General features: G+C 43.4%; 1 pseudogene; it reads right to left on the bottom strand.

The window, feature by feature from the left end:
* LOC140453228 (aldo-keto reductase family 1 member B1-like) overlaps positions 1-23,980 on the bottom strand; it is a 97,856-nt pseudogene that overhangs the window by 70,835 nt on the left and 3,041 nt on the right.

Genomic DNA, 23,980 nt, shown 5'->3' with positions numbered 1-23,980 from the left:
AACGCTGATATAAATTTTATGAAGTTTTAAAATGTGGTTCTTTAAAAGCAACCGGATTCATTCTTCAGTTTACCTTTGAGCTTCCTGTCCAACAGCAAACAAAGTTATTCCTGTTCAGATGCCCATTTCAATGGTACAGAAAAAAAAGGAGAGGTGGTGGCACAATGTCTGAGACGTGATTTGAACCCTACCATGATATATGGTGAAAATTTGAATTTAATAAAATTTGGAATTATGAACGATAGTCTAAGAATGAACACATAACTGGTGTCCAATTGCTATAAAATTCCATCTAGTTCACTAATATCTTTTAGGGAAGGAAATCTGTCGTACTTACCTCACCTGATTACAGGTGACTATAGATCCACAACTGGGCTCTTAACTGCTCTCCAAAATGGCCTACAAAACCAAATAGCTCAAGTGTAAGGTAAAGATTTATGGTCAACAATTCAGTAAAAATACTCTTATTTCTCAAGGCATTTGAATAGGTGACACAAAGGATATGATTGAAAATAAAATCTCATGATGTCGGAAGTAGCATAATGGTATGGATAGAATATTGATTGGCTAACTGAAAGCAGAGAATAGGTGTAAATAGCTTTTTTTTAATCAGGTTGACAAGCTAAAACGAATGGTGCAGCACAGGGACCAGTGTTGATACCTCAACTGCAGTTTACGTAACTGATTTAGATGAAAGGATTGTGCTGCAAAAGGGGGTTAAGAGATAAATGGGAGGAGGGTGGGGCTGGGGGAAAGGTAGCTGGGAACGTTATAGGTAGATGAAGGTGGGCGGTGATTGAGATAGATTGGAGTGGGGAATGGAGTGGATAGGTAGGAAGGAAGGAAGACGGACAGGTAGCACAGTTCAAATGGGTGGATCTGAGTTGGAGGATTGGATCTGGGATGGGGAGGGGTGGAGGGGAAATAAGGAGATTGGTGAAATCGACATTGATCCATTGTGGTTGGAGGTTCCCAAGGTGGAAGATGAGGCATTCTTCCTCCAGGTGTCAGGTGGCTAGAATTTGGTGGCGGAGGTGGCCCAGGACTTCCATGTCCTTCACAGAGTGGAGGGGGAGGGGAGGTTGAAGTGTTCAGCCACAGAGCGGTGAGGTTGTTTAGTGCATGTGTCCCAGAGACGTTCCCTGAAATATTCTCTAAGTTGGTGTCCTATCTCCCCAATGTAGAGGAGACCACATCGAGAGCAATGCACACAGTAGATAACGTGTGTGGAGGTACAGGTAAATCTTGGTTGGATATGGAAGGATTGCTTGTGGCTTTGGATAGAGGTGGGGGAGGGGGTGTGTGCGCGCAGGTTTTACACCTCTTGTTTAAGGAATTCATAGATAGCTTAGGTATACAGCATAGAATCATAGAGATGTACAGCACAGAAACAGACCCTTTGGTCCAACCCGTCCATGCCGACCAGATATCCCAACCCAATCTAGTCCCACCTGCCAGCACCCAGCCCGTATCCCTCCAAACCCTTCCTATTCATATACCCATCCAAATGCCTCTTAAATGTTGCAATTATACCAGCCCTCCACCACTTCCATACACGCATCACCCTCTGTATGAAAAAGTTGCCCCTTAAGTCTCTTTTATATCTTTCCCCTCTCACCCTAAACCTATGCCCTCTAGTTTTGGACTCCCTCACCCCCAGGGAAAAGACCTTGTCTATTTATCCTATCCATGCCACTCATGATTTTATAAATCTCTATAAGGTCACCCCTCAGCCTCCGACGCTCCAGGGAAAACAGCCCCAGCCTGTTCAGCCTCTCCCAATAGCTCAAATCTTCCAACACTAGCAACATCCTTGTAAATCTTCTATGAACCCTTTCAAGTTTCACAACATCTTTCCAATAGGAAGGAGACCAGAATTGCATGCAATATTCCAACAGTGGTCTAACTAATGTCCTGTATAGCAGCAATATGACCTCCCAACTCCTGTACTCAATATTCTGACCAGTAAAAGAAAGCATACCAAACGCTGCCTTCACTATCCTATCTACCTGCGACTCCACTTTCAATCTGCACTCCAAGGTCTCTTTGTTCAGCAACACTCCCTAGCACCTTACCATTAAGTGTATAAGTCCTGCTGAGATGTGCTTTCCCAAAATGCAGCACCTCGCATTTATCTGAATTAAACTCCATCTGCCACTTCTCAGCCCATTGGCCCATCTGGTCCAGATCCTGTTGTAATCTGAGGTAACCCTCTTCACTGTCCACTACACCTCCAATTTTGGTGTCATCTGCAAACTTACTAACTGTGCTTTTTATGCTCGCATCCAAATCATTTATGTAAATGACAAAAAGTAGAGGACCCAGCACCGATCCTTGTGGCACTCCACTGGTCACAGGCCTCCTGTCTGAAAAACAACCCTCCACCACCACCCTCTGTCTTCTCCCTTTGAGCCACTTCTGTATCCAAATGGCTAGTTCTCCCTGTATTCCATGAGATCTAGCCTTGCTAATTAGTCTCCCATGGAGAACCTTGTCGAACGCCTCACTGAAGTCCATATAGATCATATCTACCGTTCTGCCCTCATCAAACCTCTTTGTTACTTCTTCAAAAAATCAGGTGCATAATGACCCAAATCCCAGGGATCTTTAGAAAGGCAGCATCGGACTCTGAAGACCATGTTGAGTTCGTACTGTCAGGATTACCCGAATGATTGAGAAAAAGTTACCCCATTCGTACTGTTTGCCATTAGAGATGCCTCAAACAAATCTACTCAGTTTACTCCCTTTGAATTAATACTCTGACAAAAGGTGAGAGGGTCTTTGAAGTTAATTAAAGAGAAATTGACAGGACCATTTGGATTATGTGTCTGAGGTAAGGGAGAGATTAAATTTGGTTGGTGAATTAGTTAAATAGCAGCTGAAGAGGGCACAACATAGAATGAAGCAGATGGCAGATAATAACTCTGAAATTCAGATATTTCCCGTGGAGATGACATATTTGTATTGTTACTAGTGGTAAGAGGTCCCTTCAAAGCCAGGTTTAGTGGTGCTTATCAAATTGAGAAACAGTTGAGTCAGGTAAACTCTCCGGTAAAGATGCCAGATAGAAAAAGAATGCATCAAGTATGTCATGTGAATATGCTGAAACCCTATTATAATAATGAGAAGGAACTAGGGAAACAGGTGTTAGATATTGTCCTGTATGGAAAGTAATATGACAATTGTGTAATTAAGTAATGGAGTAATACATAGAATCATGTGACAGATCAACACCAGATGAGCAAAGGCTGAAAATAATGGTAGCACAATGATGGGTTAGTGAAATCACATGATAAATGAGCAAATATTAAAGACAATGGTGGCATAATGTGATAGGTTAAGTGTAAAGTAGAAGACCATTGTGGCAGACAATGATTAGAAAGACAATACAAGCTAATAGGATTGGTTATGCTAATGACACCAGATAAGCTCGGCAACAAAAAGTATAAAAAGTAGCGAGCCCCAAGAATCGGGGGAGGGGCAATTGGGAAGCCATTTTCTGATTGTCACAGGTTTTGTTGCAAATAAAAGTTTTACTTCTTGAGGAATTCTCTACGTCTTCTGGTGATTATCCCGGAGCATCAGGTACGAACTCTCCACAACAAATTCACCTGCAGAATGAGGTATCAAATCCAGATGTTGTAGAGTCTGATGTGCCTCAAAATATGTTAAACAATGAGGAAGTCCTTGAGGAGTGGGATAGGTTAGTAAACTGTCTCAGGAATAAAGAACACAATTGAAAGGTTTGTTGCAGCAGTATGAGGATATAAGCAGGAATAAGATGGGGAGGACTAATGCTATTGTGCAGGAGGTAGAAGTAGGGAATGCTACTCTGATAAAACAACACCGTACAGGCTTAGTCCTTTCAAAGCCACACCAGTTCAGAAGGAATTGGATGAAGGGCTTTTGCCCAATGAAGATATCATCGAACCAAGTCTGAGTGAGTGGAGTTCGCTGATCGTCTTAGGTCCCAAACTTGACAGGGCTCAATGATTTTGCATGGACAATTGGAAGGTCAATGCCATAACAAAATTGGATTCATACCCAATACCAAGATTGGAGGACTGTATACAGAAAGTTGGACTTACTGCATGGTTATTGGCAGGTACCTTTATCAGAGAAAGCAAAATAAATTTGTGTTTGTAACCCCAAAGGGGCTTATCAATTTAAAGTGATGCCCTTGGAATGAAAAAGGCACTCGCCACATTCCAAAGACTCATGAACAGAGTTGTGGCTGGGTTAACAAACTGTGCAGTCTATCTGGATGATGTAGTGATCTTTAGTGAGTCCTGGAAAGATCACGTGATACAGTTGGCAGAGCTCTTTAAGCGACTATGAGAAGCAAAACTGGCAATAAACTTAAGAAAAGAGAATTCGCAAAAGCAGAGGTGATATTCTTGAGACATAACATCGGTCATGGAAGGTTGACCCCAAGGAATGTAACGATGAAGGCCATCATGGAAATTCCATGACCAATCTCGAAGAAAGAGGTGCTTCGATTTTTGGGACTAAGCGGATTCAACCGGAAGGAGAGAGAATGTGGTGCTGGAAAAGCACAGCAGGTCAGGCAGCAAACGAGGAGCAAAAGAGTTGACATTTTGGGCAAAAGCCCTTCATCAGGAATGAGGTTGTGAGCTGAGGGAGTGGTAAGATAAATGGGATGGGGTTGGGGCTGAGGGAAGGTAGCTGAGAGTACGATAGGTAGATGAAGGTGGGGGTAATGTTCAGAGAGGAGGGTGGAGTGGATAGGTGAGAAGGAAGATTGACAGGTAGGACAGGCCATGAGGGCAGTGCCGAGTTGGAAGGCTGGATCTGGGATAAGGTGAGGGGAGGGGAAATGAGGAAACTGGTGAAATTCATATTGATGCCATAGGGTTGGAGGGTCCCGAGGCAGAAGATAAGGTGCTCTTCCTCCAGGTGTCGGGTGGTTAGGGAGTGGCGATGGAGGAGGCCCAAGACCTGCATATCTTTGACAGAGTGGGAGGGGGAGTTGAAAAGTTTGGCCATGGGGTGGTGGGGTTGGTTGGTGTGGGTGTCCTGGAGATGTTCCCTTAAGCACTCTGCAAGTAAGTGTCCTGTCTCTCCAGTGTAGAGGAGACCGCATCGGGAGCAATAGATACAGCAAATGATATATGTGGATGTGCAGGTGAAATTTTGATGAATGTGGAAGGCTCCTTTGGGGCCTTGGACAGAGGTGATGGGGGGAAGTATGGGCGTAGGTTTTGCAATTCCTGTGGTGGCAAGGAAAGGTGCCGGGAGGGAAGGGTGGGTGGGTGGGAGGGACCCGATGAGAGAATCATGGATGGAATGGTCTTTATGGAGAGTGGTTAAGGGTGGGGAGTGAAATATATCTGTGGTGGTGGAGTCCATTTGTAGGTGGCGGAAATATAGTGGGATGGAAGGTGAGGACCTGGGGTTTTCTGGCCTTATTGCGGTTGGAGGGGTGGGGTTTGAGGGTAGAGGTGCGGGAAGTGGATGAGCCGTGTTTGAGGGCATCGTCAACCATGTGGGAGGTGAAATTGCGGTCCTTAAAGAAAGAGGCCATCTGGGGTGTTCTGTAGTGGAACGGGTCCTCCTGGGAGTCAATGCGGGGAGGCGGAGGAATTGGGAATAGGGCATAGCACTTTGCCGATCCAAATCCACTGTCGAAACCTGTCGCCCAATTCCAAAGGATCTGTATCTCTCTGCTCCCCACCTACTCATACATCTGTCCAGACATACCTTAAAAGAATATACCGTGCCTACCTCTACTACCTCTGCTGGCAACGCGTTCCAGGCACCTCTGTGTAAAGCACTTTCCACGTATATCCCCCTTAAACTTTTCACCTCTCAACTTGAACGTGTGACTCTTTGTTATTGAATCCCTCATCCTGGAAAAAAACTTATCTCTATCCACCCTCCTATACCTTCATGATCTTGTAGACCTCAAACAGGTTCCCCCCTCAATCTCCCTTTTTTCTAATGAAAACAATCTTAATGTACTCAACCTCTCTTCATAGCTAGCACTTTCTATACCAGGCAACATCCTTGTAAACCTCTGCACCCTCTCCAAAGCATCTACATCCTTTTGGTAATGTGGTGACCAGAAATGTACACCATATTCTAAATGCGGCCGAACCAAAGTCTTGCAGAATTTTAACATAACCTGCCAGCTCTTATACTCAATACCCATCCGATGAAGGCCAACATACCATATGCCTTCTTGACCACTACATTTCTGTGCAGCCACTTTCAAGGTACAATGGACCTGTACTCCCAGATGTCTCTGCTCATCAACTTTTCCCAAGGCTCTTCCGTTTACAGTATAGTTCACTCTAGAATTAGACCTTCCAAAATGCATCACCTCATGTTTGCCCAGATTGAACTCCATGTGCCACTTCTCTGCCAGAGTCTCCAGTCTATCTGTATTCTCCTGGATCCTTTGACAGTCCCTTATGCTTTCTACTACTCCACCAAACTTCATGTCATCTGCAAACTTACTGGTCAGACCACTAATGCCCTCTTCCAGATCATTTAGGTATATCACAAACAACAGTGGCCCCAGCACTGATCCCTGTGGAACATCATTGGTCACCTTTCTCCATTTCGAGAAACTCCCTTCAACTACTATTCTGTCTCCTGTTGCTCAACCAGTTCTTTATCCACCTAGCTAGAACACCCTGCACACCTTGTGATTTACCAAGTTTACCATGGGAAATCTTATCAAACGCCTTACTAAAATCCATGTATATGACATCTACAGCTCTTCCTTCATCTATCAACTTGGTCACTTTCTCAAAGAACTCTATTAAGTTGGTAAGGCATGATCTCGCCCGCACAAAGCCATGTTGCCCATCACTGATAAGCCCATTCTCTTCCAAATATAAATAGATCCTATCCCTCAGTATCTTTTCCAGCAACGTTCCCACCACTGACATCAGGCTCACTGTAGTTACCTGGAATATCCCTACTATCCTTCTTGAACAGGGGGACAACTTTAGCAACCCTCTAGTCATGTGGCACCTCACCTGTATTTAAGGATGCTACAAAGATATCTGTCATGGCCCCAGCTATTTCCTCTCTTTCCTCCCTCAGCAACCTGGGATAGATCCCATCCAGTCCTGGGAATTTGTCCACCTTAATATCCTCTAGCCTACCCAACATATCCTCCCTCCTTATGTCAACATGATCCAGAGTAAACGAACTTCTTTCTCTAATCTCAATATTCACCATGTTCCTCTCCTCAGTGAACACTGAGTAATCATTGATAATCTCACCCATTTTCTCAGGTTCGCTACAACCTTCGTTCCTTATCCTTTACTGGACCAACCCTTTCTCTAGTTACCCTCTAGCCTCTTATGTATGAATAAAAGGCCTTTGGATTCTCCTTAAGTCTGCTCACTAAAAAGTTATTTCATGACCCCTTTTAGCCCACTTGATTCCTCGCAGGTGGGGCTAGATTGGGTTGGACCGAAGTGTCTGTTTCCATGCTGTACATCTCTATGACTCTATGGTCCTACTCTACCAACATTCCTCCAAAGCATGTTCTGTTTTTAGCTGCCTGGACCTTATGTATGTTTCCCTTTTCCTCTTGCCTTTCTCTTGCACAATTTCTCCTGTCATCCACAGTTCACAAATCTTGCCTTTCCTATCCCCTTGCTTTCAAATGGACATGCCTATCTTGCACTATCTTCAACCTATCTTTGAAAACCTCCCACATATTAAATGTGGACTTCCCTTCAAATAACTGCCCCCAATTCATATTTCCCAGCTCCTGCCGAATTTTGATATAATTGACCTTGGCCCAATTTCATACTCTTCCCTTAGGACTACTCTCACCTTTGTCTATGAGTATTCTAAAACTTACAGAATTGTGGTCACTATTCCCAAAGAAATTCCCCACTGCAACTTTTACCACCTGACCTGGCTCATTCCCCACCACCAGGTCCAATATGGCCCCTTCCCTGGTTGGACTATTGATACACTCCTCTGGAAAACCTTCCTGGATGCTCCTTACAAATTCTGCCCCGCACAGACTTCTGACACTTGAGTGCATCCCAGTCAATGTTGGGAAAATTAAAATCTCTCATTACCACCACCCTGTTGCCATAAGTGGGAGGCTTTTAAAGAGAGGTTGCTTAGAGTGGAGGACAGATATGTCCCTGTGAAAATGAGGGATAGAAATGGCAAGGTTAAGGAACCATGGGTGACAGGTGAAATTGGAAGACTAATTAAGAGGAAAAAGGAAGCACACTTAAGGTCGAAGTGACTGAAAACAGACAAAGCTTTGGTTCTTCTTTCCCAATATTCTTCCAATCTGAAACGAGGAATTAAGAGGTTCACGAAACATCTTTTTAAATAAAAAGAGTTAAGGAAAATCGCAAAATCTTTTAGTCAGGTATAAGGTGCAAGAGGGTAACTGGAGAAAGGGTTGGCCCACTCGAAGATAAAGGAGGAAAGTTATGTGTGGAGTCAAAGAAAATGAGTGACATTCTTATTGAGTAGTTTGCATTGGTATTCACAGAGGAACATGTTGGATGTTGAGGTTAGGGATGAATGTTTGATTACTCTGGGTCAAGTCAGCACAAGGAGGAAGGAAGTGTTGGGTATTCTAAAAGGCATTAAGGTGGACAAGTCCCCAAGTCCAGAAGGGATCTATCCCATGTTATGAGGGAAGCAAGACAGGAAATGGCAGGGGCCTTAACAGATATCTTTGCAGCATCCTTGAACTCTGGTAGATGGTCCTGGAGGACAGGAAAATTGCTAATGTTCTCCCCTTGTTTACAGAGGGTAGCAGGGATAGGATTAGATTAGATTAGATTACATAGTGTGGAAACAGGCCCTTCGGCTCAAGTCCACACTGACTCACCGAAGCGCAACCCACTCAGACCTATTCCCCTACATTTACCCCTTCAACTCACACTATGGGCAATTTAGCATGGCCAATTCACTCAACCTGCACATTTTTGGACTGTGGGAGGAAACCGGAGCACCTGTAGGAAACCCACGTAGACACGGGGAGAATGTGCAAACTCCACACAATCAATCAGTCGCCTGAGACGGGAATTGAATCCAGGTCTCTGGCGCTGTGAGGTGGCAGTGCTAATCACTGTGCAACCATGACGCCCACTATTCCCATTTGGAAGAAAATAGGCTTATCAGTGATAGGCAACATGGTTTTGTGCAGGAATGGTCATGCCTTACCATAGAGTCACAGAGATGTACGGCACGGAAACAGATTCTTCGGTCCAACCCATCAATGCCAACTAGATATCCCAACCCAACCTAGTCCCACCTGACAGCACCTGGTTCATATCCCTCCAAACCCTTCCTATTCATTTACCCATCCAACTACTTTTTTAAATGTTGCAACTGTACCAGCCTCCATGACTTCTTCTGGCATCTCATTCCATACATTTTCACGTGTGAAAATGTTGCCCGTTAGATCTCTATTAGATCTTTCACCTCTGACCCTAAACCTACACCCTCTAGTTCTGGGCTCCCCCATCCCAGGGAAAAGACTTTGTCTATTCATCCTATCCATGCCCCTCAATTTTGTAAACCTCTATAAGGTCACCCCTCAGCCTCACTCTATAACTCAAATCCTCCAATCCTGGCAACATCCTTGTAAATTCTTTCTGAACCCTTTCAAGTTTCACAACATCTTTCCGATAGGAAGGAGACCAAAATTGAATGCAATATTCCAATAGTGGTCTAACTAATGTCCTGTACAGTCGCAACATAACCTTCCAACTCCTGTACTCAATATTCTGACCAATAAAGGAAAGCATACCAAACGCCTTCTTCACTATCCTTCTACCTATGACTCCACTTTCAAGGAGCTATGAACTTACACTCTAAGGTCTCTTTGTTCAGCAACACTCCCCAGGACTTTACCATTAACTGTGTAGGTCCTACTAAGATTTGCTTTCCCAAAATGCAGCACCTCACATTTATCTGAATTAAACTCCATTTGCCACTTTTCAGCTCATTGGCCCATCTGATCAAGATCCTGTTGTAATCTGAGGTAACCCTCTTCGCTGTCCACTACACCTCCAATTTTGGTGTCATGTGCAAACTTACTAACTGTACCTCTTATGCTCGCATCCAAATCATTTATATAAAATGACAAAAAGTAGAGTATCCAGCACCGATCCTTGTGGCACTCCACTGGTCACAGGCCTCCATTCTGAAAAACAACCTTCCACCCCCACCCTCTTCTTCTACCTTTGAGTCAGTTCTGTATCCAAATGGCTAGTTCCCCTGTTTTCCGTGAGATCTAACCTTGCTAATCAGTCTCTCATGGGGAACCTTGTCGAACGCTTTACTGCAGTCCTTATAGATCACATCTACCGTTCTGCCGTCATCAATCCTCTTTGTTACTTCTGCAAAAAACTCAATCAAGTATATGAGACATGATTTCCCACGCACAAAGCCATGTTGACTATCCCGAATCAGTCCTTGCCTTTCCAAATACATGTATATCCTGTCCCTCGGGATTCCCTCCAACAACTTGCCCACCACTAATGTCAGGCTCATTGGTCTATAAGCTCCCCGGCTTGTCCTTACCACCCTTCTTAAACAGTGGCACCACGTTAGCCAACCTCCAGTCATCCGGCATCTCATCTGTGACTATCGTCATAAATATCTCAGCAAGTGTCCCAATCACTTCTCTAGCTTCCCATAGAGTTCTAGGGTGCACCTGATCAGGTCCTGGGGATTTATCCACCTTTATGCATTTCAAGACACCAGCACTTCCTCCTCTGCAATCTGGACAATTTTCACGATGCTACCATCTATTTCCCTATAGTCTATATCTTCCATATCCTTTTCCACAGTAAATACTGATGCAAAATACCTGTTTAGTATCTCCCCCATCTCCTGCAGCTCCATACAAAGGCCACCTTCCTGATCTTTGAGGGGCCCTATTCTCTCCCAAGTTATCCTTTTGTTCTTAATGTATTTGTAAAAACCTTTTGGATTCTCCTTAACTTTATTTGCCAAAGCTATATCATGTCCCCTTTTTGTCTGCCTGATTTTGTTCTTAAGTATACTCCTACTTCCTTTATACTCATCTAAGGATTCACTCGATCTATCCTGTCTATACCTGATATATGCTTTCTTCTTTTTCTTAACCAACCCTCAATTTCTTTAGTCATCCAGCATTCCCTATACCTACCAGCCTTTCCTTTCATCCTGACAGGAATATACTTTCTCTGGATTCTCGTTATCTCATTTCTGAAGGCTTCCCATTTTCCAGCCATCCCTTTACCCGCGAACATCTGTGTCCAATCAGCTTTTGAAAGTTCTTGCCTAATACTGTCAAAATTGGCCTTTCTCCAATTTAGAACTTTAACTTTTAGATCTGGTCTATCCTTTTCCATCACTATTTTAACATCAGTAAAATTATGGTCACTGGCCCCAATGTGCTCCCCCACTGACACCTCGGTCACCTGCCCTGCCTTATTTCCCAAGAGTAGATCAAGTTTTGCATCTTCTCTAGTAGGAACATCCACACACTGAATCAGAAAATTTTCTTGTACACACTTAAAAAATTCCTCTCCATCTAAACCCTTAACACTATGGAAGTTCCAATCTATGTTTGGAAAGTTAAAATCCCTTACCATAACCACCCCATTATTCTTACTGATAACTGAGATCTCCTTACAAGTTTGTTTCTCAATTTCCCTCTGACTATTAGGAGTTCTATAATATAATCCCAATAAGGTGATCATCCCCTTCTTATTTCTCAATTCCACCCAAATAACTTCCCTGGATGTATGTCTGGGAATATCCTGAGTACAGTTGTAATGTCATTCCTTATCAAAAACACCACTCCCCCTCTTCTCTTGCCTCCCTTTCTATCCTTCCTGTGGCATTTATATCCTGGAACATTAAGTTGCCAGTCCTGTCTATCCCTGAACCAAGTTTCTGTAATTGCTATGATATTCCAGTCCCGTGTTCCTAACCATGCCCTCAGTTCATCTGCCTTTCCTGTTAGAACCCTTGCATTGAAATAAATGCAGTTTAATTTATTAGTCCTACCTTGTACCTGACTGTTTGACTCAGTTCTGTTCTCAGCTGTACCCGTCTCAGATCGATCTCTTTTCTCACTATCTTCCTCGGTTCCCCCTCCACTTACTAGTTTAAATCCTCCCAAGCAGTTCTAACAAATCTCCCTGCCAGTATATTAGTCCCTTTCCAATTTAGGTGCAGTCCATCCTTCTTATACAGCTCACATCTACCCCAAAAGAGATTCCAATGATCCAAAAATGTGAATCCTTCTCCCATACACCAGCTCCTCAGCCATGCATTCATCTCGTCTAGCCTCCTCTTCCTGCCTCACTAGCTTGTAACACCGGGAGTAATCCAGATATTACTACTCTCAGGGACCTCCTTTTTAGATTCCTACCTAACTCTCTGTAATCTCCCTTCAGAATCGCAACCTTTTCCCGTCCTCTGTCGTTGATTCCAATGTGGACAATTCTGCACCCTCTCTGAGACATCCTTGATCCTGGCACCAGTGAAGCAATACACCATTCTGATTTTTCGCTGCTGGCCACAGAAACTTCTGTCTGTACCTCTGACTACAGAATCCCCTAACACAATTGACCTCTTGGAACCCGACGTACTCCTCATTGCATTAGAGCCAGTCAAAATACCAGAAACTTGACTGTTCGTGCGATGTTCCCCTGTGAATCGATCACCCCCTACATTTTCCAAAACAGCATACTTGTTTGAAATGGGGATAGCCACAGAAGACTCTTTCACTGGCTGCTGACCTCTCTTACCTTTCCTGGAGTTAACCCATCTATGTGACTTTATCTGAGACTTCTCCCCCTTCCTATAACTGCCATCCATCACATACCGTTGCTGTTGCAAATTCCTCATTGCGTCTAACTAGGTCCCCAACCAATCCATTCTATCTGGTAGGATTCACAACCAACAGCATTTATTGTAGAAATATCCACAGTAACCCATAAACTGTCCTTAAACCCCCACATCTGACAAGAGCATGTCACTCTACTAAAGACCATTTTTGCTTCTTCACATCTACAGACCCATAAAATAACAAGATAAGATTTATAATCATCTAGCAAGCAACAATTTGATTTCAGATAGTCAACATGGTTTCGTCAAGGGCAGGTCATGTCTCACAAACCTCATTGAGCTTTTTGAGAAGGTGACCAAGCATGTAGATGAGGGTAGGGCATTTGATGAGGTATACATGGTCTTCAGTAAAGCCTTCGATAAGGTTCCACATGGTAGGCTGTTGGAGAAAATGCAGAGGCATGGAATTGAGGGTGATTTAGTACTTTGGATTAGAAACTGGCTTTCTGAAAGAAGGCAGTGAGTGGTGGTTCATGGAAAATATTCAGCCTGGAGTCCGGTAACTAGTGGTGTGCCACAAGGATCTGTTTTGGGACCACCGCTGTTTGTCATTTTTATACTTAGGCACAGGCATAGGTGGATGAATTAGTAAATTTGCAGATGACACTAAAGTTGGTGGAGTAGTGGTCAGTTTGGAAAAATGTTACAGGTTGCAGAAGACTTGGATAAATTGCAGAATTGGGCTGAGAGGTGACAAATGGAGTTTGATGCAGCTAAATGAGAGGTGATGCACTATGGGAAGAATCACAGGAAGACAGAATACTGGGTCAATGGAAAGATTCTTGGTAGTGTGGATGTGCAGAGGGATCTTGGAGTCCATGTACATAGATCCCTGAAAGTTGCCACCCAGGTAGATAGTGCTGTTAGGAAGGCATACGGTGTGTTAGGTTTCATTGGTAGAGGGATTGTGTTCTGGGGCTGCAATATCATGCTGCAACTATACAAAACATTGGTGCAGCCACACTTGGAATATTGTGTATAGGTCTGGTCACCCCATTACAGAAAACATATGGACACATTGGAAAAGGTGCAGAGGTGATTTACCAGGATGTTGCCTGGTCTGGAGGGAAGGTCTTATGAGGAAAGGCTTAGAGACTTGGGTCTGTTCTCATTGGAAAAAAGGTGGCTAAGAGGGGATTTGATAGAGACATACAAGATGGTCAGAGGATTAGATAGGGTAGACAGTGAAAGTCTTTTTCCTAGGATGATGACGTCAGCTTGTACGAGGGGACATAACTATAAATTGAGGAGTGATAGATTTAAGACAGACGTCAGAGGCAGGTTCTCTACAGAGAGCTAATGTAGTTAACTCAGCCACATTAGGGAGATTTAAACAATCCTTGGACAAGCACATGGATGATGATGGGATAGTGTAGGGGGACAAGCTGAGAATAGTTCACAGGTCGGCGCAACATCGAGGACTGAAGGGCCTGTTCGGCGTGGTATTGTTCTATGTCCTATGTTCTAAGCCTTATTCCTCAACAAAACACTGCTCCAGGTTAAATGAATAGTTATGACTTATATTTTAAGTTTAATCAGGAGACATATCTCAAAAAACATAATCAAGAAAGAACCCACTCTACTCACTACTGCAGAGTTTCTGTAGGCCACACTTAAAACTATTCACCTATCTGTTTCCGTGCTGTGACTTCACCCAATCAGTTCCACCAAGATCAGTTGTGAATTTCACTTTCTGTTAATTTCCCCAGATGCATTCCGATGTCCAGCAATACATGAATTCAAACAGCAAAGGCAGTAAATGTGCGTGTTCACTGTGGTGTCAGTTTCTTTCTCTCCTGCACAGACCTTACCATGTGCTTCCTTTGTCTGTACCTCTCCCTTTTTAAAACTGCTGTTGTTTTGACTTCTTTTTTCAAAGTTCCAAAACAACGCAACAGCAAATGAAACAGTAATTGCTGGTCCTGGATTTCAAGGAAATCACCTCCAACACCTAAAATACCTCAAAAAAGGAGCAGCTGTTACAGCCAGAATTTTTTCCCATCCTCCAAAGCTGCTCTTGAATCTGTTGGTACATGTGTTTAAGCTTTTGTATCTTTTACCCGATGGAAGAGATTGTAACTGAGGTGGGATGGTCTTTGGTTATGTTGGCTGCCTTCCCAAGGAGCGTTTGGATGGGAGACTGACTTGTATGATGGATTGGGCTCTGTTCACAACACTATGTAGTTTCTTACTGTCTTGGGTGGAGGAGTTGCCCTACCAAGCTGTGATGTACCTGGATAGAATGCTTTCTATGGTGCATCGATTAAAGCTGGTAAGAGACTTCATGGACATGCCAAATTTCCTTATTCATCAAGGGAGGTAGAGGTGCTGTTGTGCTTTCTTGACCATCACATCAACATTGGTAGACGAGGGTCTAGATTAGAGTGGTGCTGGAAAAACACAGCAGGTCAGGCAGCATCCAAGGAGCAGGAAAATTAACGTTTCGGGCAAAAGCCCTTCATCAGGAATGTTGGTGGACAAGGACACACAGTGATTGTCACTCCTAGGAACTGAACGCTTGCGACTGGCTCCAGCTCAGCGCCATTGAAATTGATAGGGGCGTGCCCTCCATCTTCCTGAAGTCAACGACCAGCTCTTTTGTTTGCTGACATTGAGAGAAAAATTGTTATCTTTACATCACACAACCAACCACTCCATCTCTTTTCTGTATTCTGTCTCATCATGTTTGAGAATTGGCATACAAGATCATCAGCAAACTTGTACATGGAGTTAGGACAAAATTTGACCACACAGTCAGATATGTGCAGGGAATATAGTAAGGGGCTGAGTAAATAGCCTTGCGGGGCACTGGTGTTAAGCATTGTCATGGAGGAGGTAGTGTTGCCTATTCTCACTGATTGCAATCTGTTGAAGGATACAATTGCAGAGGGTGGAGCAGAGCCCTGGGTCTCAGTTTGAAGATTAGTTTGATTGGAATTATTATTTACCAACTTAATAGATTTCTTTGAGGAAATTACAATGTTGTTTGATGAGGGATGTCATATACATGGACTTCAGTAAGGTGTTTGATAAGGCTCCCCATCGTGGGCTAATGGAGAAAGTGAAATTGTATGGAATCTAGGGTGTATGAGCTAGATAGATAGAGAACTGGCTAGACAGCTGGAAACAGAGAGTAATAGTGGAAGGGAGTTTCTAAAAATAGGGAACTGTGACCAGTGGTGTTCCACAGGGATCTGTGTTGGGACCTCTGATGTTTGTGATATACATAAATAATACAGGCCTTTTTGGTCCTTGATGGTTCCACAAGTGGTGCAACAATCGGAAGCCTGTCTAACCAACACTATTCCATTTTCATCTATATGTTCATCCAATAACCATTTAAATGCTCTTAAAGTTGCAAAGTCTACAGATCCTTAGAAAATAGGTCACATGTTTAGATAGAGGATCTGGATTGATGCAAAATTGGAGGGCTGAAGGCCTGTTTCTGTGCTGTAATTTTCTTTGTTCTTGACCTGACGTGCCAAAAGCATTATCTCTACAAACCCTGTTGACAGGGACCATTGAACTGCCTTCTCAGTCTTTCCCTCTCCCCTAATACCCATTTTTGTGTTTCTGTATGCCTGTGTAAGGTTGAGTTGTATAAGGGGGGTTAGAATATTAACTAGGAGGATATGTTGACTGTTCATCATTAGAACCAATGTATTCAGAATAAATAGTAACTTTTGTTAAGTACAGAATCCTGGCCAGACTTTCTGCAGATGTGAGTCTAATAAACAAGTATTTTAGGGAATTGTGTGTATTTTAAAAAATCTTTCGTGATCCAGGAATACCAGGGCTTGATTTCCAGCATATCTCTGCAATGAGGCAGGACAAAAAGAAAGTCATGCTGCAGTTACAGAGGGTACTGGTGAGATCACATCTGGAGTACTGTGAACTGTATTGGTTACTTTATTTAAGGAAGGATGTAAATATGTTGAAGTATTTTCAGAGAAGCTTTATCAGGCTAATATCAGAAATAGGCAGATGTCTTACGAGAAAGGGTGGACAGGCTAGGTTTGTACCCACAGGGGTAAAGAAGAGTAAGAGGTAAATGAAAACTGAAATTGTTGGAAAAATTCATGTTAGGCAGCACCTGTGGAGAGAAATCAGAGTTCGCATTTCAGGTCCAGTGATCCTTCTACAGAACCACTGGTAACTTGAGTAAGAATCATAGAATCCTGACAGTGTGGAAACAGGCCCTTTAGCCCAACAAGTCCACACGAACCCTCCGATGAGTAATCCACCCAGACCCATTTCTCTACCCTATTATCCTATACTTACCTTTGCATAGTGCACCCAACCCCATATCTCCGAACACTATGGGCAATTTAGCTTGGCCAATTCAATCAATCTGCACATCTTTGGATTGATTAAGAGGTAACTTAATTAATACATATATAATTCTGAGGGGTCTTGACAGGATAGATGTGGAGAGGATTTTTCCTCTTATGAAAGAATATAGAACTAGGGGTCACTGTTCAAAAATCAGGTATCAGTCATTTGAAAGAGAAGAGATGAATGTTCTTTTTCTGAGGACTGAATGGCTTTGAACTCTCTTTCTGAAAAGATGGTAGAAGCAGAATCTTTGAATACTTTTAAGGCAGAGGTACATTGATTCTTGTTCAGCTGGGGGTATTGGGGGTAAAAGGTAATTAGGAGTAACTGAGAATGCACATTCGAGGTTACAATCAGATCAGCTACCATCTTATTGAATAGCAGAGCAGGTTCAAGGAGTTAAAAGTCTGCTTCTGATTTGGATGTTCATATATCACCCTGCCAGCAACACCCATATCCCATGGAAGGATTTTAAAAAAGTGACCTGAAGCACTACTATCAGTTTGCACTACAAAAAATGTAATGTTATTGTTACCATTAGTAGGTCAATGCCAATTTAATTGGAAGCGTTCACTCAGTCATGAGTGCATCATGAGAAGTCCCACTCACTATGTTCGTAATACTGGGGAAATAACATCTGAGATGTTATTATCGTTTTATCGTTTCTGCAGATGACAATCAAGTGATGTCCATATTTACTTACTTTACTAACTATGAAGAGATTTTCTCTTGTCATAACTCCTTCATCAATCTTCTTTTTCACAGCAGCTCCTACCTCTGCCTCATTCATGTAGGAATAAGCTCCATCAATGTGCCGGTATCCAGAATCAATTGCGACATGGATTTAGTAAAGGGAGGTCATGCCTGACAAACCTGTTGGAATTTTTTGAAGAGGTAACAAGTAGGTTAGACCAGGGAAACCCAGTGGATGTGGTCTATCTAGACTTTCAAAAGGCCTTTGATAAGGTGCCACACGGGAGGCTGCTGAGCAAGGTGAGGGCCCATGGTGTTCGAGGTGAGCTGCTGGGATGGATTAAGGATTTGCTGTCTAACAGAAGGCAGAGAGTTGGGATAAAAGGTTCTTTTTCAGAATGGCAGCCGGTGACGAGCGGTGTCCCGCAGTGTTCGGTGCTGGGGCCACAGCTGTTTGCATTATACATTAATGATTTGGATGAGGGAACCGGGGGCATTCTAGCGAAGTTTGCCGATGATACGAAGTTAGGTGGACAGGCAGGTAGTACTGAGGAAGTGGGGAGGCTACAGAAGGATCTAGACAGGTTGGGAGAGTGGTCCAGGAAATGGCTGATGGAATTTAACGTGAGCAAGTGCGAGGTCTTGCACTTTGGCAAAAAGAATAAAAGCATGGACTACTTTCTAAATGGTGAGAAAATTAATAAAGCCAAAGCACAAAGGGATCTGGGAGTGCTAGTCGAGGATTCTCTAAAGGTCAACATGCAGGTTGAGTCTGTGATTAAGAAAGCGAATGCAATGTTATCTCTTATCTCAAGAGGGTTGGAATATAAAAGCAGAGATGTACTACTAAGACTTTATAAAGCTCTGGTTAGGCCCCATTTGGAGTACTGTGTCCAGTTTTGGTCCCCACACCTCAGGAAGGACATACTGGCACTGGAACGTGTCCAGCGGAGATTCACACGGATGATCCCTGGAATGACAGGTCTAGCATATGAGGAACGGCTGAGGATACTGGGATTGTATTCGTTGGAGTTTAGAAGATTAAGGGGAGACTTAATAGAGACGTACAAAATAATACATGGCTTGGAAAAGGTGGATGCTAGGAAATTGTTTCTGTTAGGCGAGGAGACTAGGACCCGTGGACACAGCCTTAGAATTAGAGGGGGTCATTTCAGAACAGAAATGCGGAGACATTTCTTCAGCCAGAGAGTGGTGGGCCTGTGGAATTCATTGCCACGGAGTGCAGTGGAAGCCGGGATGCTAAATGTCTTCAAGGCCGAGATTGATAGATTCTTGTTGTCTTGAGGAATTAAGGGCTACGGGGAGAACGCTGGTAAGTGGAGCTGAAATGCGCATCAGCCATGATTGAATGGCGGAGTGGACTCGATGGGCCGAATGGCCTTACTTCACTCCTATGTCTTATGGTCTTATGGACTGAAATAGCCTTACCCACAACTCCAGGCTCCGACTGTATAAAAACAAATATTCTGAATTCAGCAGATGCAGCACAAAACAAGTAAAAATATGACATATCAAGAATTCATCACATTGTGCGGTAAAAGTGCTGAAAATTGCATTTAATAATGGGGCACGGTTGCTGGTGGGGACTTTAGCAACTGGGGATGGGGACAGAGGGTGAACACTGATTCCAGACCCCTAACCATTACATCCTCACTCACAAAACAAACCGCTGCGTGTATCAGAAAATTAAGGTAGGCTAATCAATTCTTAATGTAAACAGGAAAATATGGTATTTGTTGGAATAAAGAGGATTGAGGTGACATTACTGAAACAATCAAGGGTCTCTGGGCACTTGACAGGGTGGGTGCAGAAGTAATGTGCCCTTGTGGGAGAGTCTAGGCTTAGAAGCACTAATTACAGAATAAGGGGTCACATATTTAAGACAGATGAGGAAGGTTTCCTTTTTCAGAGGGCAATGAATTAGTGGAATTATTTACTGCAGAAGGCCATCAAGGCTGGGTTTTTAGGGTTGAGAAAGACAGATCTTATCCAGGAAAGGAATCAAAGATTATAGAAAAACGTAGGCAAGTGGAGTTGAAAATGATCAAATCAGCCATGATCTCACTGAATGGCACAGTACCACAAGGGGTTGAATGGCTATTCACCTACTATCATCATATGGTTTCATATTCATTTATTGCTCATTTCATACCATGTGGACACCAACACATGAATCACTAATGAGGAACAAGCCCATGTACAGCACCGTGCAGAGGAAAGGTCCCTGCACAGACTGTTGGAAAGAGGAAATCTTCCTTGACAATGTCTCCATCAAATACTCCCAGGATGTAGAGGCAATAGGGTAGTGGTGATGGGAGATTTTAATTTTCCCAACATTGACTGGGATTACACGTAGTGTCAAAGGTCTGGATGAAGTAGAATTTGTACGAAGCGTCCAGGAGAGAGTTTTCTGGAGCAGTATGTCAATAGCCCGATGAGGGAAGGGGCCATATTGGACCTGGTACTGGGGAACGAGCTGGGACAGGCAGCAGAAGTTGCGGTGGGGGATTTCTTTGGGAATAGTGACCACAATTCTGTAAGTTTTAGAATACTCGCGGATAAAGAAGAGAGTGGTCCTAAGGGAAAAATATTCAACTGGGCCAAGGCCAATTATGTCAAAATTTGGTTCGGAGCTGGGAAATGTGGATTGGACACAGCTATTTGAAGGGAAGTCCACATTTGCGATGTGGGAGGCTTTCAAAGATAGGTTAACGGTAGTGCAGGATAGGCATGTTCTGTTGAAGGCAAAGGATAGGAAGGGCAAGATTCATGAACCCTGGATGACAGGAGAAATTGTACAATGAGCCAAGAGGAAAAGGGAAGCGTACATAATGTCTCGGCAGCTAAGAACAGAACGGGCCCTGGAGGAATACTGGAAGAGTAGGATAAGTCTTAAACAAGGAATCAAGCAGGCTAAAAGGGGTCATGAAGTAGCTTTAGCAAGCAGAATTAAGGAAAATCCCAAAGCATTTTATTCTTATATAAGAAGCAATCAGGTATCTAGAGAAAGGATTGGTCCACAAAGTTAATGAAGGCTGTGTGCCGAACCTGAGAGATTCTGAATGATTACTTTGTATCATTGTTCACTGAGGAGAGGAACATGATGTATCTTGAGATTAGAGATAGAAGTTTGATTAGTCTGGATCACATTGGCATAAGTCAGGAAGATGCGTTGGGTATGCTAGAGGTTATTAAAGTGGACAAATCCCCAGGACCAGATGGGATCTACCCCAGGTTGCTATGGGAGGCGAGAGAGAAAATTGCTGGGGCCCTGACAGATATCTTTGTGGCATCCTTAAACACAGGTGAGGTGCCGGAGGACTGGAAGGTTGCTCATGTTGTCCCCCTGAACAAGAAGGGTAATAGGGATATTTTGGGTAACTACAGACCAGTGAGCCTGACGTCGGTGGTGGGGAAGTTGCTGGAGAGGGTACTGAGAGATAAGCTCATTCTTTTCTAAATATAAATAAATCCTATCAGTGATAGGCAACATGTTTTTGTGCGGGGGAGCTCATGCCTTGACCCTGGGAAAAAGCTTGTCTCTATCCATCCTGTCTATACCCTTAACTGAGCTCTTCAAGAAAGTGACCAAGTTGTTAGATGAAGGAAGGGCTGTTGATATCCTATACATGGACTTTAATAAGGCATTTGATAAGGTTCCCCATTGTAGACTAATGGAGAAAGTGAAGTCACATGATGTGCAGGGTGTTCTAGCTAGATGGACAAAGAACTGGTTGAGCAACAGGAGACAGAGAGTAGTAGTTGAAGGGAGTTTCTCAAAATGGAGAAAGGTGACCAGTTGTGTTCCACAGGGCTCAGTACTGGGGCCACTGTTGTTTGTAATATACATAAATGATCTAGAAGAGGGCACTGTTGGTATGATCAGCATGTTTGCAGATGACACAAAGATTGGTGGAGTAGCAGAAAGCATAAGGGACTGTCAGAGAATACAGGAGGATATAGATAAACTGGAGAGTTGGGCAGAAAAGTGGCAGATGGATTTCAATCCAGACAAATGTGAGGTGATGCATTTAGGCAAGACTAATTCTAGAGCGAATGGAAGAGCCTTGGGAAAAGTTGATGGACAGAGAGATCCGGAAATGCAGGTCCATTGTACCCTGAAAGTTGCTGCATAGGTGGATAGAGTTGTCAAGAAGGCATATAGTGTGCTTGCCTTCATTGGATGGGGTATTGAGTATAAGAGCTGGCAAGTCATATTAAAATTGTACAAGACATTGGTTCAGCAGCATTTAGAATACTGTGTACAGTTCAAAAGGATGTGGACGCTTTGGAGAGGATGCAGAGAAGGTTTACGAGGATGTTGCCTGGTATGGAAGGTGCGAGCTATGAAGAAAGGTTGAGTAGGTTAGGTTTATTTTCACTAGAAAAAAGGAGATTGAGGGGGGACCTGACTATGGGTTACAAAATCATGAAAGGTATAGACAGGGTGGATAGAGACAAGCTTTTTCCCAGGGTGAAGGATTCAATAACGAGAGGTCATGCTTTCAAGGTGAGAGGTGGAAAGTTTAAAGGGGATACACGTGGCAAGTACTTGACACAGAGGGTGGTGTGCGTTTGGAACGCATTGCCAGCAGAGGTGGTAGAGGCAGGCACGGGAGATTCATTTAAGATGCGTCTGGACAGATGCATGAGTAGGTGGGGAGCAGAGGGATACAGATGCTTAGGAAATGGGCGACAGGTTGAGACAGTACATTTGGATTGGCTCAGGCTTGGAGGGCTGAAGGGCCTGTTCCTGGGCTGTAAATTTTCTTTGTTCTTAGGACAAGAACAGCATGCAATAGACAAAGAATAATACTGTCTAGACTCTTAAACTCAAAAAACAAGAGTGGGGATTTAGGGACGATGAGAAAATTGACCATAGCACCATCATACAGACAGCCAATCAAGAGTGGGGAAAAGAGAAATGTAGTTGTACTTGGGGGATAGAGGGTGATATGAGAAGCAACTGAGGAGGATTTTGGGAGAAGTCAGCTTGCTCACCATAACTTAGAAGGAGTTCACGAAGGTGTCAAAGAATACTGAAGTCCCAAACATTACATTACTGACGGGTTTCTCTCCCTCACACCATCCTCCTTGAACCAAAATAAAACAAAAAAGGATGCTGTTCAAAAATTTGTGGTAGCTTGGAAACAGAGGAGCCTTAATAGTGCTTCAGCAGTGAGACTGAAATGCTGCTGTCGATGTCAAAGTGTGGGTCTTTGGGGAGAATTGGACTTCACTGAGGAGGATGAGCAGTATTAAGTTACTGCAAAGTATTTTGTTTTAATCAAATAGTTACTTGAAGAGGGTAGTAATGGCAGTTAGTGCGAGTGAGACTCTAGGTTGGCGTGTTGCTTCCCTGGTGCCAATGCCAAGGAGGTCTCTGAGCAGGTACAGGGTATTTTGAAAAGGGAGGATTAGCAGTCAGAGGCTATGGTTCATATTATCACTAATGACCATAGACCGGATGAGAGATAAGTAAAGGGAATTTAGGGAGTTAGGTAGAAAGCTGAAAAGCAGAACTTATAGGGTTGTATTCTAATTCCCTGTTCACTTGCTAGTGAGGCCACAAATAGGAAGATAACACAGTTGAATGTATGGCTAAAGAGCTGGCAGAGGAAGGAGAAATTCAGATATCTTAATCATTGGGATCTCTTCTCGTACAGAATCTTGTACAAGGAGGACAGGTTGTACCTAAACTGGAGGGATAACAATATCCTGGAAGGGAGATTTGCCAATGCCACTCAGGAGAGTTTTAACTAGTACGGCAGGGAGTGGGAACCACTACAGTAGATCAGAATGTGGAGTAGTTGAGAAGAAGGTAAAAGTTAAGTCAAGGAAATCGAAAAGGAAGAACAGGTAAGACCAGGCTAATGAACACGGCAGTACCAACAGTCTGAAGTGTATTTATTTTAAATAAAGGATTAATACAGGCAAAGCAGATGGGCTCACAGCCTAGATTAGTACATAAAATTCCAAAGTAGTAGCCACAACAGAAACGTGGTGAGAGAAGGGCAGGACTGACAGCCCAATGTTGCAGTATTTAAATGTTTTGGGCATA

This window comes from Chiloscyllium punctatum, chromosome 26 (assembly GCF_047496795.1).
Source record: "Chiloscyllium punctatum isolate Juve2018m chromosome 26, sChiPun1.3, whole genome shotgun sequence".
Lineage (NCBI taxonomy): Eukaryota > Metazoa > Chordata > Chondrichthyes > Orectolobiformes > Hemiscylliidae > Chiloscyllium > Chiloscyllium punctatum.
Note: the sequence above shows the minus strand (reverse complement) of the source record. Positions and strands in the feature narration are given on the sequence as shown.